At 46.7% G+C, this 16,370-nt stretch overlaps 1 protein-coding gene and 1 pseudogene across 2 annotated transcripts in view; both read right to left on the bottom strand.

Moving 5' to 3' along the window:
* The window catches only part of LOC146183215 (endoplasmic reticulum transmembrane helix translocase), a 196,061-nt gene that overhangs the window by 19,302 nt on the left and 160,389 nt on the right, over window positions 1-16,370 (bottom strand). The window lies entirely within an intron of this gene.
* Window positions 13,681-15,867, bottom strand: LOC146183218 (uncharacterized; annotated as a pseudogene).

Raw genomic sequence — 16,370 nt, 5'->3', positions numbered from 1 at the left:
TCTGCCAAGTTCGCTCCCCGCCGCAGCAGGAGCTATCAAAAGATAAACACGTGGCGACGTTATCGGTGCACAGCATCTTGGCACGCTGCCAAGAAATGAGCTGTGGATGAGACGACAGAAACGGAGTGCGACATGCAAGCGATAATGCTGCCGATTTCTGCCGCGGCGACACAGAAACCTTGTTTTGAGCTTCGGCGGGCGGTGGCTAGTACAGCAGAGGGACGCAGTTCCAAGAAGTTGAAAATTTTTTGCTCTGTCGCTGCCACTCGTCGCTGAGATCGCTTGGTCGCTTAATCGGTTGCATGTGAGTGAGCTGGCCTTAACGCATTTTTTTTCCAAATTCTCGAGTGCAAAAGTGGAGGGTGGGTTCATTATGCGATTGAGTTGATTACGCGACAAATACAGTATCGTTTTTTCACATCGTAAGTGCCGTCCCAAGCCCATTTCTGTATATCGAATTATCGATATATTGAACTATTTCGCGATCCCCTTCGAGTTCGATATATCCGGGTTCGACTGTACTACTCTAGGTTTTCAGCCTTCAGCGTAGCGCGGCGGTAGCCACGTCTTATCCACGTGACGCTGTGACGTCACACCCCACGTGACACTAGGGTGAGCTGGGCTACCAACTCAAGCGGTCGGCGTAGCGCGGTCACAGCCGCGGCACAGCGCGTGACGTCACGCCCCAGATGGGCTGGCAGGAGCTGTCAACTTGGGTCTCTCGTTTCACATGGGATGGTTATGTCAGAATCAGCCTGCTAGGACCCTGGCATTCACGTTACCCCTATAGGCCACTGAGGCACGTTCATACGGCTTAGTTAAAGCGGGGCTTTATACAAGTATGTGGGCTGAGGAAGAAGAAAAAGAGAAGAAGAATGCTTGGTCACACGCAGCTAATGCTTTCACTCAATACTTGGTTCAGCAGCGTTGAACCCTTGTAATGTTTTTTTTTTCTTTTAGCATGATCACTTCGACTGCCTGTTCCTGTGTGTTTGCCGTGCGTTTCAAATGTGTTGCCAAGTGTAGCAAGTAGGCCTAGCCGTGGTCATGCTGATGCGAGAACTACGTTCTGTCGCTACTGTTGCTCGCATTTAATTGAATCGGCTTCAGTTCTTCAAGAAGCTGTTTCCACATATTGAGTTTTTTTTTTTTTTGCGTGCAACGAGGCAGCGAGAAGACACTCAATGTACTCGGTGTTGTGATCCAGTGGTTGGTAGTTGGTGGTTGTAGTTCTTCAAGAAGCTGTTTCCGGATTTTAAAAAGATCTTTTTTTTTTGCGTGCAACGCGGCAGGTGGTTGGTGGTTGTGGTGTGCCTCGACAGTGGGAAAACCTACTCTGTCGATTTGCTTGGAGCACTTAGCACGCTCGCCGATGCGTGGAAGTCTAACATCCACAACGCTGCGCAATAGGTAACGCCACGCGGAATTTGTGTTGAATGACGAGTTGGCTGCCTTGGACGAGGAGAGCGTCGTCGAGCAGCTGTCAGGCAGTGAGCAGCTCATTCACGACCTTCGCACTGCTGGTGTAGAAATTCCATCATTTCATCAGCCGTCTCATTTTCAGAGTTCACAGTCGTGGACCACGAGTTGGAACTGTGCGCTGGGCTTCACAGATGTAGAAATTATTTTCCAAGTGCTTGTGGAGTCTGAGAGCGATGACGACGATGACCCACCTGCAGCAGCGCAGCCAATGCAAGTGAAATTCAGGCGGACCTGTTAGCACGGAAGCAGAGCGTGGTGCAGAAAAGCATTCATGACTTTTAACGGCCTCCAAGTAAATAATAGGCAATAAATTGAGCTTTTTTTGGTGCACATTTGTTTTTTTGGACTGCCCGATTTTTCGAACATTTTCGTGGTCCATTGAGAGTTCGAAAAATCAGTCGTCGACTGTATTTTTGTGAGTGCAGAGTGTGTTCCTTCCCAAATTCTGGTAAAGCACTACACTTTGCAAGCCTTCCTGTTGCTCTAATACTTTTGAAGCCCTCTTACATGCTCGTGACCCTCAGATGTTGACACTTTTACTCTGAAATGTCCTCGTAGTCATCCTCTATGGCACATGTGCCATCAACTTGCGCACAGCCTGTAGGCTCTTCGGAAGCACACAAGACTCACATCTGCAGAAACAAATTCCTCAATAGATTCTGGTACCTCAGCAGTCTCTTGGATGCTCGCTCAAGCTTCATCTTCAAGGAAGCTTTTCATAGTATCCATATATGGGCCCTCTTACATCCTTCCATCACATTTAAAGCCTGCCTATATAAAACGGTTTTTCACAGCTTCCCTTCTCAGGCCATTCCAGACACCTGAAATCACCTGAACAACAAACTTCGCATCAATTACTATTGTACAGTCTTGCTGCCCGTTGAACAACAGGCATTCTACCAACTTTGTTTTGTACAGCAACTTGACAGAGTGCATAATGCTTTTGTCTATTGGTTGAAAGTAGGGTGTGGAGTTTGGAGGGAAAATATTCCAGAGACCTGAAATCACCTGAACAGCAAACTTCGCATCAATTACTATTGTACAGTCTTATTGCCCATCAAGCAAAAGGCGTTCTACCAATCCTGTTTTGTATAGCAACTTGACAGAGTGCATAATACTTTTGTCTCTTGGTTGAAAGTAGGGTGTGGAGTTTGGAGGGAAAAAATAACTTTGGTGGCTTTGAGCACGAGAACTTTGGTGATGCAAGAAGCATTGTCCACAAAGAGAAAGGCATCGAGATTCTGAGCTTTCATGTTGTGATCAAATTTTAACAGCAAGGAGTTAAAAATGCTGGATGTCATTCATGCATTTTGATTTGCTTCGAATGTGCGATGCCAGTGGCTGAAACATTGGGGTCATTTTGACTTCCCAATAATGGGGAAGCACTCTTTCTCAGTTCCTGATATATACAGCGAAAGCTATGCTGATATTTAACAGAATTCAGCTAAGGGAATCTGAAAACATCATTTATGAGTTGGTACGCTTCAGCTGTATTGCATGAGCACACCTGGGTTGTGTCTCTTCTAAATAGTGAAGAATTTATTCCAGGGACTTGAAAAAGTTGTCCTTAGTAACAGAGTGTCTCTTGTAATCATGTCTCTTGTATGCAATGCTGTTAACATGGCAGACATAGGAAAACCAACCAAACCATTTTCGAGTGTCTCATAACCGAGTGTCTCTTGTAACAGTGTCTCTTGTAATGAGATTTAACTTATAGAGAGGTACAGTCACTAGGTGGGATGTCTGCCTAGACAGGCACTCAATTGGCGTTTGCTGCAGCCCGGGTGCGCTGAGTTAATGCCTTTTGGGCCTCGAGGGTGCAGCAGCTGGACAGGGTCGCAGCAAGGATGGGTTTTTCTGGCAGGCCCACACCATGTGGTAGGTGTCAGACACCTGCCCACAGTGCGAGCACAGCCCGTTATATTGGGGATCAAAATGTTTAAGGGGGGACATGGCTCTTTGCCGTCGAAAATCTGTCTAAAAATCTGACTTGTTTATTTCTTCATTCTCGCGGTCCTGAGGCGTTTCCGCAACTATCTGCAAATTTTGGTTCAAAAATAGCGTCTATTTCGCATGTTACAGCATTCCAAAGTAGCGAATCTGAATGCTTGGCCCTTTAAATTGAGGTCAAATCACGCCGAGTTTTGATCGGCCGCAGATAAAAAAATATGCTCTCCATTGGCATCATTTTGGTATAGTTAGAAATATCGAGATTCAGGCTATTCCCATGTCATGACTGGCATGCTTTCGGAGCTATTGAGCTCCGAAAGCATGTGACCCAAATGGCCACTTTTGGTTGGCTGCACGCGTCGACTACTTGCGGTCTGGCGCCATTTTGAAAAGGTCGCATAGTTAGGCCTAAATGGTTTAGAGACGTTCCGTCGTCCCAACCACAGCATAAAACACTGAAAATTGTCATAACGGCCCGAAAAAAGGAGAAAGGTTGAGATAAGAGGTGCGCCAGTGACGCAGCAATGCGGCATCCTGTTATCTGCAATAAGTGATAAAGCACCCACGCTCTGCGATGGGCCGATAAGGGCATAACCAGTGGTGCTCAGCATGATAGACAGGACAGCGAGCGATTTCGAGGTGCCGCATGCGAGCATTGTGATTATGACGATGCAGATGAAAATGTGATACCTGTGCGGTGTTCATGGCCGCGACAGATGGAGCACTCAAAAGTTAGCGGCGCAGTGGCAGCGGCGATCGCGAAACATTGTCACGCGCGGCCTGCAGAATCGCAAACCTTGTCGAAATAAATTTCCTTCAGAGTTGCAGGGTCAATTATCTCAATGGGAAATGGTGCATTCACACTAAAAACCAGTCAAAACTCATTGTACCAAGTTGCTGTTAGCCTTAGTAATTAAAAATATGCCAAAAACATTCTTCACTTATTTCTCAAGATTGAATTTTGTGCACAGTCACCATTTTGGAGGAGCGATATCGTGGCTTCTATAGCAGCTATCACTATTAATTCCTTTTTTTTGCCAGAAAGATAACATCATAAGTTCAGCAGTAACACTGCTTTTCAACCATTGTTTGTTTGCCAAATTTATCAAAATTTGTCGCAGTCACCACAATGGGCTTTTTTTTTTTGGCAAGTTTGACAAGGCACAACTTTCTTCGATATCCAAGAATGCTCATTTATGCCTTATTGCAGTCCTTTGTGATTCTAGATTATTTAAGGATCAAAATCTTCTTCTCAAGGTCTGATGTGTACTAACCATGCTACCTTCAAACAAAAGATCAGTTTTCCCTAATATATTTAAATTTACCTGTTATAGGTAAAAACAGTTTGCAGTTTCGGAATGAGCACGAGAAAATACACAAGTGGTGCAAATATGGTGCAAATCCGGCCATAAATAAAAAAAAATGTTTCTAAGAGGGATGTCCTCCCTTAAGAGTAGACGGGCACAACATTGTATTGGTGAGCAGGTGCAAGAGAATCTGCTCGTTAGCCTTCCCTAGCCCTTTGCACGCGGTGGGAAGAGTTTGGTGCGTGGATCTGCAATACAGTCAAACCCGGATATATTGATTATTGGTTATATCAAACTCACGGAATATCCCCTTGAAAATCCCATGTAAAAGTATAGGAAAGCCGTGTCATATATCGAACTCAATTTCACCGGTCATTCGATATATCGTACTCCGCACCACGCACTGGAAAGTGTGCCTTCCCCAAAGACATTGCATCCCTCTCGGCCGTTTTTCGTGCGACGTTTTGAAGCCATGTGCGGAAGGAATGAGAGGGGACAGTTCAGCGACTGCTGGTCTAGGGCAGCGCCGCGCCCATTCCCCAAAGGCGCATTTGCGGTTATCGTTTCCCGCACGCCAGCACGTGACGTTTTCAAGCCATGTGCGTGAATGAACCAGAGAGAACCGGTGGGAACGAGGGGAAAAACCATAAGGAGGCTATGGAAAAACGCGATAGAGCAAAGCGCAAGGGTGTGCCCATTCTTTAGCCGAGCTATCTCTCTCCTTCCTCTCTCCCGGCCTTTGTTCGCAGTAGCACGCGCTACGCATGCGCCAAGCCAGCTCAGCCCATTTTCAGAAAGAACGTTGGACGCTTTCTCCAGCGTGTGTTGTGAACCCTCTGCGCACAGCGGCTGACGTGGCTATGGCGCCTGCGGACGTTAAGAAGCGGCAGATCTATCTCTCTCTGTTTTTCTTTCTTTTTTTTTTTTTTGCGAGGGTCACCCATTTTTATCGTACTGTACGCACGGTGTAGCGTAAGATATGGAGGCTGCGGACATTAGGAAACGGTAGGTTGTTTTTTTCCTTGCTTTTTTTTTTTTTTTTTGCGGGAGTCGTTTATCCTTTCATGTATGAATCAAAGAAAGCACGCAGTCAGCTGCAATCATGACACCGCCTTTTAGCATTTTTCGCTTCAAACAGCATTTGCAGTTATCACGCTTTCTAATGATTTTGTGGCAGTGGACTACGCCAGCCCCAAGCGCGGCGTGATAAATCAAACCAGACTTGTGCAATCAAGCCATCACGGGCACTCTGCCAAGTTCGCTCCTCGCCACCGCAGGAGCTAACAAAATATAAACACGCGTGACGTAATCGCTGCGCTGCATCTTGGCACGCTGCCAAGAAATGAGCTGTGGATGAGACAACCGAAACGGAGTGGCGTGCGCCATCGACATGCAAGCGAAAACACTCGTGATTTCTGCCGCGGCGACAGAGAAACCTTGTTTTGAGCTGCCGTAGTGGCTCAGAGCGTGAGAGGGACGCAGTTCCAACAAATTGGAAATTTTTCGCTCTGTCGCTGCCACTCGTCGCTGAGATCGCTTGCATGTGAGCGAGTTGGCCCAGAACCTGAGCGCGACAGCGACGGGCGGAAATTCTTTGGTGGCCCTCGGCCCGTCACGCCCGTCGACACTCCACTGCACAAAGGGAGCTTTTATATAATAAACGCAGAATTCTCAGGAAAAACTGAACTTTATTATTTTGACAGGAAAAACTGGGTAATGCTTGTCTGCTTCGCATTGGCATTCGGCCCAACAAAAGCGTCTTCGAGCTGCTGAACCCATAGCATGAGCCATTGGTCGCCGCCGCATTCAACTTTGTTGCGAAGCAAGCGTAGGAGGTTCCTTGTTTCTGCAGTCATGGGCACTTCTCTAGGCTCTTCGTCATCAACCTGATCACCACCTTCGTTGCCTGTCATTGCAACAATATCTGCGTCGGACAGCATTCCGGTAACAGGCACGTCCGCTTCATATAGTGCATATTCTTCAAAAGTGATGTCGACTTCGGCATCGCCGGCGCCAGCAGTAGCTTCGCGAACTTTGTCACAGAGTTTATAACAATCACTGAACTCGTCAGTGTCTGGTTCGAGCATGGAGGGTTCGAGCGATCTCTCACTGCGTGAAAAGCCCGCGTGCGCGAAGCAATTCGCAATCGTCAGTGGCCGGACTTGTCGCCAGGCTTCAGCGATCAGGTGGACTGCACCCAGTAAATCTATTTCGTACTTCTTACTGCTGTCGTAAGAACACAAAATTCGGTGCAGGAGGCTCTTTCTATAAAATTTGCGAGTAACCTCAATGACTCCTTGGTCCATCGGCTGCAGCACGGACGTCATATTCGCAGGCAGGAACTCCAGCGTAAATGCCTCCAAGTTGTCGATTTTTCCGTAGCCGGGGCAGTTGTGCACCACGAACAACACTTTCCTACCGTCCTTCGCCATTTTGCGATCAAGAGCACGTACGTACTGTTCAAAGAGTGCCGCAGTCATCCAGGCCGTTTTATTGGCGCAATAGGTCCCATCTCTGGGGAGCCGTGCATTTCGGAAGCACCGTGGATTTTGCGACTTGCCGATAATAAGCAGCGGCAGCTTTTCATTGCCGATGGAGTGGGCTCCGAAAAGTGCTGTTACCCTGTCCTTGCGCTGCTTAGTGCCTGTGCACGCTTCTCCCTTCGGCGTGTATAAGCGGCTAGGCAGCATCCTATAAAAGAGTGCTGCTTTGCTGAGGTTGAAGATATATTTGTCCGTGTAAGCCTTTTGTAGCTCAGCGAGGCGGTGGTTTGCCAGTTGTCAGCAGCCCCTTCATCAACGGTGCCGCTCTCGCCATGGACTGTCTTCGAGGCAACGTTGTTTCTCTTCTTAAACCGTTCAAACCAGCCATTGCTGCAATTGAAGTCCATGCGGCCCATCTGCAATGCCAGAGTGTCGGCCTTTTCCATCATCATTTGGGTGGTCACGCGAAGGTTGGCTGCCCTGACATTCTGGAGCCACAACATCAGTGCTGCTTCTACTTCCGGGAATTTTGAGGCCCAAATCCGCTTCCGTTTGCTTGAGAAGTTTTGCTCGAAGTCGTCCAATATCTTCTGCCAGTTCTTTAATACTGTCGAGAACGTCGACAATGGTATGTCAAATTCTTTGGCGATGCTTGTTTTTGACTTTCCTCCTTTGTTTACTTCCTTGATTAAGGCGACTTTTCTCTCCAGTGTCAGAGATTTGCACTGCTTAGGACGGGACATCGTCGTCCGTCGTGGACACCACATACACAACAAAAATCAAAGTCAACGCTTCGTGCACATAGCGCGATGAAACCACACAATCACTGAAGGGCAACTGACCAAACCACGCCGAACCGACTGCCCGATAAGACCCATCAGCCCCCGCGCACAAGCGGCGCGCTCACGTGACTGGTCCCAAGGTGCGGCTGCGTCCGCGGGAATTTTGTATTCGCTTTTCGAACGTGACCGCGTTCGGCACTTAGTGTAGGAACAAAGCGCTCGCTCGGAGCCCGTATCACATTTCAGGAATGACCTTTACCTTCGGTTCTTCTGGTAAAAATTTCGAGATATCTGCATTACGCCCAAAAAATTCTTCGAGGTAAACGAGAGCTAATACATAGCACCTATGGGAGGTGAAGGCGCGGCGTGGAAAAATTTTGACTTAACCGATTTTTCAAGATATGCGAGTTCGTGTTAACGAGGGTTTACTGTATCCATAGTGGAACTGACTCATGTTCAAATTAATGGGCTTTTGTTTAACAGTTAAACAGTTTGTTTATACAGTTAAACCTCGATATAATGAAGTCGGTAAAATCGACACTTGAATTCGTTACATTAAAATTTCGTTACATCGAAATTAGGCTCTTAATATGCAAATAAAATTCTCAAATGATGTTGCTGGTGCGAAGCACACATGGAAGAACTTTTATTTGTGGGTAAAGTAGTCCGCGATTTTCTTTTGAGTCTTCTTGGCATTCATTATGCACTGTTCATAGGCCCACAATGACCGCATAGCCTCTTCCTCTCCTGTAGAGCCCACGAAACACCTCAGTATGTCAATCGCATAGACTACTTCAAGGGAGGTGGGGACGTCGTCACACTTGTCCTGATTTTCCGTTTCACCGTCACACTCACCTTACAATTCCTGAACCACATCGTTCAGGATGGATTCGTAGTCACTTCTTCTGTCGTGAGGACACAGGAATCCCTAAGAATGAAATCGGCAATATCGACGCCTTCTGGCACAGCAACACCGCTGCGAAGGCGCTCCCAAGACTACTGAAGTGCCTGCGCTTGTCTTGTTTCAAGCGTGAACAAACCACCTTCAGGTCGAGCTGCTGCGGACACGTCTGCTCCAAGGCCTGCTTTTCGAAAACAGTTTTCTGCGATTGGCTTCGGCGTTACTTTCTAGGATCCGGACAGCATCAAGCGCTTGAAACAAATCAACTTTCGTTGATCGTTCCAGCCAAATGTTGAGGAGCAGCATGTCAATTAATCTTCACCGATAGGCACACTTCAAGCTGTTGATTATGCCCTGAACAAGCGGCTGGATGAGGGATAAGCAATTGGGTGGAATAAACTTCAGTTCCACATGTGCAAGCTCCAAGTCGTCAACGTGATGCGCAGAGCAGTTGTCGAGGATGAGGCACACGTGGCATCCGGATTCTTTCATGTCCTCTTCAAGATCTTGCAGCCAACTTCGGAAAATACTGTGGGTCATCTATGCTTTTTTGTTCGATGTATAGAAAATCTCGAGTTGCCATGAATTCTTAAAGCAGTGTGGTTTTTTGTTGCGCCCGATCACAAGCGGCAAACGCTCGTCACTTCCATCCATGTTGGCGCACAGGAGGACTGTGATCCGTAGCTTGCTATGCTTGCCACCGTGGCAACAATCATTTTTCAGAAGCCAGTGTGCGATTAGGCAGCATCTGGTAGAACATTGCCGTCTCATCGGCGTTATAGATGTCTGCCGGATCGTAGTGCTAGAGGATATCTGGCACTGCTTTCATAATCCAGGCTGCCGATTCTGTTGCGTCAGCCGATGACGACTCACCACTTAGACTTTTGCCAACGATCGAGTGTTGAGCCTTAAACTTATGCAGCCAGCCGCAGCGGGCCTGGAAGTCGTCGCGCCTTAGCAGGCATGCGAAATCCTTTGCTTTTTGTTATAGGGCCGCGCCACCGATGGGACTGTTTTGTGCCCGGGTTGACATGAACCACTTGAAAATGGCTTTATCCACATCTTCATAGGTCGCTGCCTTCAAACTTTTCCGCTGGCTGCTTGTCCCCTTTTTTTTAAGGGAGACACGGGTCTTTCGGACCAAAACATAGCGAAAAAATCACTTTTTAGAAAACGTGATATGCGAAATCAGTAGCTCTTTATCTACCTATCTGCTAAGTTTTTCATCTCTAGGGTCGATATTTTAATCACAATGCCAATTTATATAATCGATGTCGTCCAAATTTGGGCCGAAAACGACCCCCAAAACAACCATTTTTTGCGAGGCGTAGCTCCCATTTTGTGCGCGGCACCGCAGCCATCTTGGTCTCCTTCGAAAGAGCCGCCTTTTGTCTTCAAATTGCCGCCTCTGCTGTTTACATTCGCCCATTGGTCGCATAAAAAATAGCAAAAAAGAAAACGTGGCATTTGCAATCCGATTGGCTTTTGGGGTGCATGTGACGATAAGGCGTCACCGCATTGCTGGAGCTGGCTGACAGCGTCTGCTCAGCGCGCCTGCGCCGCAGAGAGACGGCGGAGACGTGACGCCGGCCGCGCTTGGTTTCAAACCGCGAGGTGCGTTCACGGCAAGAATTTGTGAAAAAAGTGAAAAATATAGTTCAATAATCATCTCAAGTGATGCCCTGCCCCGGCTGTGCGCGCTCAGGCCGACGAAAGTCGTGCACCGAACGATCGTGTGTACGAGCCTGAAGTAGGCCTAGCGTGTTCCCCAGCATGGGAGACTGCTGCCAGCGGTCGCACCCGCCGCAACAGTGATATCGCGGGCCGCAGATGAGCAGAAAGATAAGCTCAAAACAGAAGAAGCTTGAACTCGCACCAACTCCAGCAACGAAGCGGTAGACGGATTGTTTTCGTGACGATGATGGCAGCGCAGTGGACAGTCCGCTTGGCGAGGCGGAGTTCACGATCGTCAGATCTAAACAGTTTGCTGAGATTGGCAAACCGTAAAACATACGGCGGCGATATTGGCATTTAAAAAAGTGAACGGGGGTAAGAAATCGGCGTCAAACTTATTCTCCAATGCGCAAACTGTGGGACATGTCTTGATAGAGCGCGCCGCGCTTTTGCGCCGATCGGACCTCGTTCATAGTCCTTAGTGAATGCACTTGCTTCCAGTGCAATGCAGAGCACTAGGAAGCAGCAAGCAGCTCCAAATTACATTTCTTTTCCGCAATAAACGTTCCTCACTGCGGTCTTGATGCGAAAACGTAGAAAAACAATGTACGTAAAAAAAAAAAAAAATAAAACGCTGCCTGCATGTGACTCGCGTAGCCGAAAAAGTGACAACTGAATGTGCTGCAACTGCAAATCAAAATGAAAGAGGCGGCACTTGGACATTGGAGAGCAAAGAGACTACATTCCTGGAGGTTTCTAGCCATTTTAAATTGTAAATGTGTGCATTGCACCAGTGAATGTCTGTTAAATAATCCCGTTTCTTTTTTGCTCTTCTCAAAACATGCATTGTCGACCACTTGCAGTTTTGCGGCCTTAATATCTCGGCACCTATTGCAGATAAAGTAATAATTTCGTTTTCAGCATGAAGCCAAATATGTGGAGCACACAATGTTGCAAGTAGATTTAGCAATTTCTTGTTCAAAAGTTTTAAAATAGCTTTTTTTTTGTGACCATTATATGCTATATTTTCACCTTTGATCTTTGTTATGCAATAAAACAAGAAATAACTGCTTAATCAAAAAACTGCTTGCAACAATGTGTTCCTCATTCTTTCTAGTGTCCAGCAATGTGTTCATCTGAAGTTTTTCTTCAGTGGTCATTTTGTAATCGTTCTTGTAAGAATTAGACTAATTGGTGTAATTATCTCATGTAATAATTGAATCACAAAAGTAGTAATTGCAGTTTTGGAATCTGCACTAAAAACTACACAAACCCACCAAGTTGCATCAATTTTGATTGGTAAATAACAAAAATAGCTTTAAGGGGGGATGCGGGGCTAAAATCGCGATTTTAAAAGAAAAAACGTGTTTTTTATTTTTTGCTATTTTGGATCCTGCATTTATCAAAGAAGCTTCTCACCAATTTTGGTAGTCATCAGCGCCGTAGAAAATAATAAAATGAATTTTTTTCACGAGGTGGTGGAGCGCGTTCGCTGCAGAAAGCGCCTATGAACGCTGCTTTCAACGCGCGGCCGCAAAGCGGGCAAGAAACCGAACGCGGAGTGGAACGCCACGTTAGAAAGTTTGTTTTTCGCACTTTCCAGCCAAAGATGACCTGCTATCGAGAGTAAAGCGCACAACTAAAAAAAAAAATTAAAAAACGGAAAGCCTTATTTTGGGCCGGGCAATTGCGGATTGGCTGGAAAACCGAAACTGAAGCTTGGATTGGCCGAAACAAGACAAGTGACCTTCGAACGCTGTTTTTGCGCCAAAAGTAGCCTGGCTAACCAGACTGCTTTAGTAAGCTCGATGCTGCTTGTTATCTTTCTTGCGCTTCTGCGAGTTTGTTGCGATCAGTGAGTGGTTGATGGTGGGATAGGAAGATGCCTGCAACAAAGTCTTCGACGCGGAGAAGCTTTGGGAAGCAAAGCAATCGCCGAATAGCAGCGTCGAGTTAAAGAGGAGGGCCCTACGTATGCAGCAGGGCACTTTGATTAATTATTTTTGGTCCGAAAATTAAACAGCATGTTCCGAAATGTTCGAACTCATTTTTCTAGGTTCGCACTTTTTGCGAAAACACAACCTTAGGAAAACTATCATTTCCAAACTCTTTCGCTATAAGCGGCTTTAAAGGTGGTTTCTGGACTATATTTTTGTCGGGAACAAGATAAGGCACTTTTTCGATCACTAATTACTCTCCAAGTTAAAAAAAAATTGAGATATCTTACATACAATGACAACAAAAAAAATGAAGTTTGTTTTCCAAATGCAGAAATTTTTACAAAAATGCCGTAAAAAGCCCGCAATTCTCCTTATCCTGCACGATGAACTATCTAGAAGGTATTCAATCACAAAAAATTAGTATATCTTCATTGTTTTTGAAATGATAGTTTTCCTAAGCTGACACACTTCTTTGTTCAGTGTAGCAGCTACAAGTTATTACCTATTTGTGCTAGGGCAATGAAATTTAGAATATATTTTAATAAGAGGAAGGTAAGCCACTCCAGAAAATTTTATGAAATTTGGTACAGCCGTTCAAAAGTTGACCCTTTAGCCTAGCATCCCCCCTTAAGACCAGTGTCCCCCCCTTAAGGGGGGACATGGGAATCGAAGTCAAATTCTTTAATTTTTGTAGTAGAGCAATGAAACTTTGCATGCTTATTGGAAAGTGTGTTGAATGACTAATTACAAAGTTTCATTAGGATTTTTTAGTAGTTTTGAAATTAGTAATTTATGTTTGTATCATTTTTTACCAAACTTGCAGAAAACCTGGCGTGACAAAAAAACATGGTAGAAGCCCATAGTTGGTTTTATATTTTAGCCATATGAATGGTTCATGCAGTGACATTGTCCAAATATTTTTATCAACCTGATTTTTTTTTACACAAAAGGTGACATCCATGCTTGCATGAAGCACTCATTTTCACCATTTCAAAATAGCTAAAAAGTAAAAAAATGATAGCATATTTTAAATGTCACTGCATAAAGAATTTACCAAGGAATATAGTGCAACAAACCTCATGAAAATCCATCAAGCCATTGCTGTGCTACGCTTTCTGCAAGCAGGCCAGTCGGATCAAAACACTTCTGAGAAAACTGGCTCTAAAGTTTCACAGTCACTGCATGTCCATGAAAATGCCCCGGGGCTGTAATCTTGATGTCTTTGCTTGCAGGGGTCTTCTTGGGTCCTTGCTCTTTCATTTTTGCTGCACTGCGTGCTTTTCTTTTTCTTTGTTGGTCTTCAGCTCTTTGAAGGGCGAGGCTACCAGGTTTGAGGCCCACAGATTTGCTTATTTCAGTGTAGGCACGCAACTTCCCAGTTGTAGCGTGCAACTGCTTCGTGCACTGCCTTCTCCACTGCAAACAATGAAGCATGCTGATCTTTAGAAATCAGTGCCCAGATCACTGAATACAGGCTTTCTGCCACATTCTGCGTCTTGTTGCCCTTGCACCGCTCCAGCAGTTGGAGGTCAGACAGGCGTTGGTAGACAGGCAGCAATGCCTCTGCTACTCGTCTCGACAGCTTATATTCATGAGGCGGTGGTGGCTCCATTTTTGCCTGTGCTGACTGATGTCTGCCCCAACTATCAGGGCCAGGTGGACACAGCTCATGATGAGGCTCGTCATCTGTAGAAGTCACATGATAAAATGTGGCCATCACGGCCCTTTGCATGTCACTGACTTCAGTGTTCCTGCGCAATGCTAAACCATAGTAGATGGTCAGTTTTTTAATTAGGTCCTGTGTTTCTCGCCCAATGGCTCCCCTTTTTTTGCCCTTGTCACTAGTGTGCGGAGAGCGGTAGCCATTCTTTTCTGGACATGGTTTATGCAATCCTCCTTACTGAGGGGTATAAAGCCATAGACCTCATCTTTGCAGAGTGCAAGATATGTTCGGTTGTCGCCATCACATATGATGTTCGTGTAGCGAAGGCCATAGCTGCTGATTGAGCGCCTGAAAAGCGCCAGTTCGGCTTCCACTTTCATTTGGCCTGAGCCAACGTCTGTGTTTTTCTGGCACTGATGCTGCTCAATCCAAGTTTGAAAGGTAGGGTCACTCTCCGCTGGTCGCCGGAGGCACCCAAGACAGAAGTTTGATAGTACGATGCAATCCAGCACAAGCCCAGTATAAAATTCTATGATGCAGCCTACACCAATATTAGAGGTGTGGCCTCGTGTAAGCCATGTGCCATCATAAACGACCATGATGTTGCCTGGGTTGGATGGCTGCATCTTGCTTTAGACATCCTTCACTGCGAGTACAGCATCCGCAAAAATGCTTTGTGCAGCTTCCTGTGCTCCCGGTATGGAAGTTTTTTTTAGATGTTCCTGATAAGTTTTCTGATGCAGCCCACGATGTGAGACGTTCATTGTAGCCTGAAAGTCATTCAGGGCAGTGGGTCCTTTTCCAATGGCCTTGATAGCTGCATACATCTCATATTCACCTCAAAAGCCCTTCCTTCAGATTTTCGTTTTGATGACCGATGTGAATCAATAGGGCCAAGGCAGCACAGAAAAGCACCAGTTTTACTGCTAGGCCTAATTTTGTCTCATGCTGCACTGACAAACTTTTTTTACCGCAATTTGGGCAGCATGCATGCCCTATTAGTGAATTCATTGCACTAGCTTGTATTAATGTGAACTGATCCTCATCTGGGGCAGATTCTTCCTCTCTCCGCTGAGCGAATACAAACTTGCGCTCCGTCGCCGGCACCTCGCGAAGTGTATCGCGGACGCTGCATTCTTGCTCCTCGGCTGCTTCCAAAGACACAAATTGAGGTTCCAAGTGCATCTGAATGATGCGCATCCGCTTAGGCAAACGTTCGCCGTCGTCCTGAAGAGCTGGCGCCGCATCGCCACTCCCCGCGGCGGAAACGAAACTTCGGTCGCGATGGAACAGCTCCGCGACGTCGTGGCTAGTCGACGGCCCCGGATTTTCGTATTCACTGCTGACAGGCATCAATTCCGGGTGCAGGTGTTCGTGAAATGTAGGACTGGGGTCACGCGGCAAATGTTCGCCGTCGTCCTGAAGATCTGGCGCCGCATCGTCGCTCCCCGCGGCGGAAACGAAATTTCGCTCGCAGTGGAACTGCTCCACGACGTCGCGGCTAGTCAACGGCCCCGGGTCTCCGAATCACAGCCGGGCACCAATTCCGAGCACAGGTTGCCTTCCGAAGACATATCGGAGTGACTCGATAGCGACGCGGTCCTCAGTTCGTCCAGTTCAGTTGCTTCTGGTCACTTCCCGTACGCATATCTCGTCCGGTATTTCTGGCCTATGCGACGCTCCATCGCAGGCACACAGTCGAAGCCGCACGCAACAGAAGAGTTGACGAAAATGCAGAACGTTCAGCTGAAGTGGAATCGCAAACTACCGAAACTTCTCAAAGCGCACGGAGCCAGCGGCGGAGCAGACGACCGGAGAAGCGGCGTGCCATTCAGCAGCCACTTACAGGGCGCGCTGAGTACCACGTGCGCACCGCAACCATTCGGTGCCTAGCTGCGCCTTTGCAGAGGCCTTCGCCTTTTTCCCGTTTGTTTTTTATCGTAGACATGTGGTTCCCACGGGAGAAGTACTGCGGTGAAAAAAGCTTTCCAGTGATACCAAACTTTTCGCGGGTGACGATGAAGGCGCGGAGGTATCGCGCTCGGAAATTGGCCATTTTCGCGCAGATGTTCGCCACGTATTTGCTACACACGGTCAGAAAAACATTTTTTAGGCACACTTAGAGACTGTTTTTGGTGATAATTTTTTTAAGGTGTGATAGAAAAGGCCTTGCAAAATCCGCCTAAAA

Source organism: Amblyomma maculatum, chromosome 7 (assembly GCF_055883805.1).
Source record: "Amblyomma maculatum isolate TAMU_Amacu chromosome 7, ASM5588380v1, whole genome shotgun sequence".
NCBI lineage: Eukaryota > Metazoa > Arthropoda > Arachnida > Ixodida > Ixodidae > Amblyomma > Amblyomma maculatum.
This window is presented reverse-complemented; position numbering and strand designations above follow the sequence as displayed.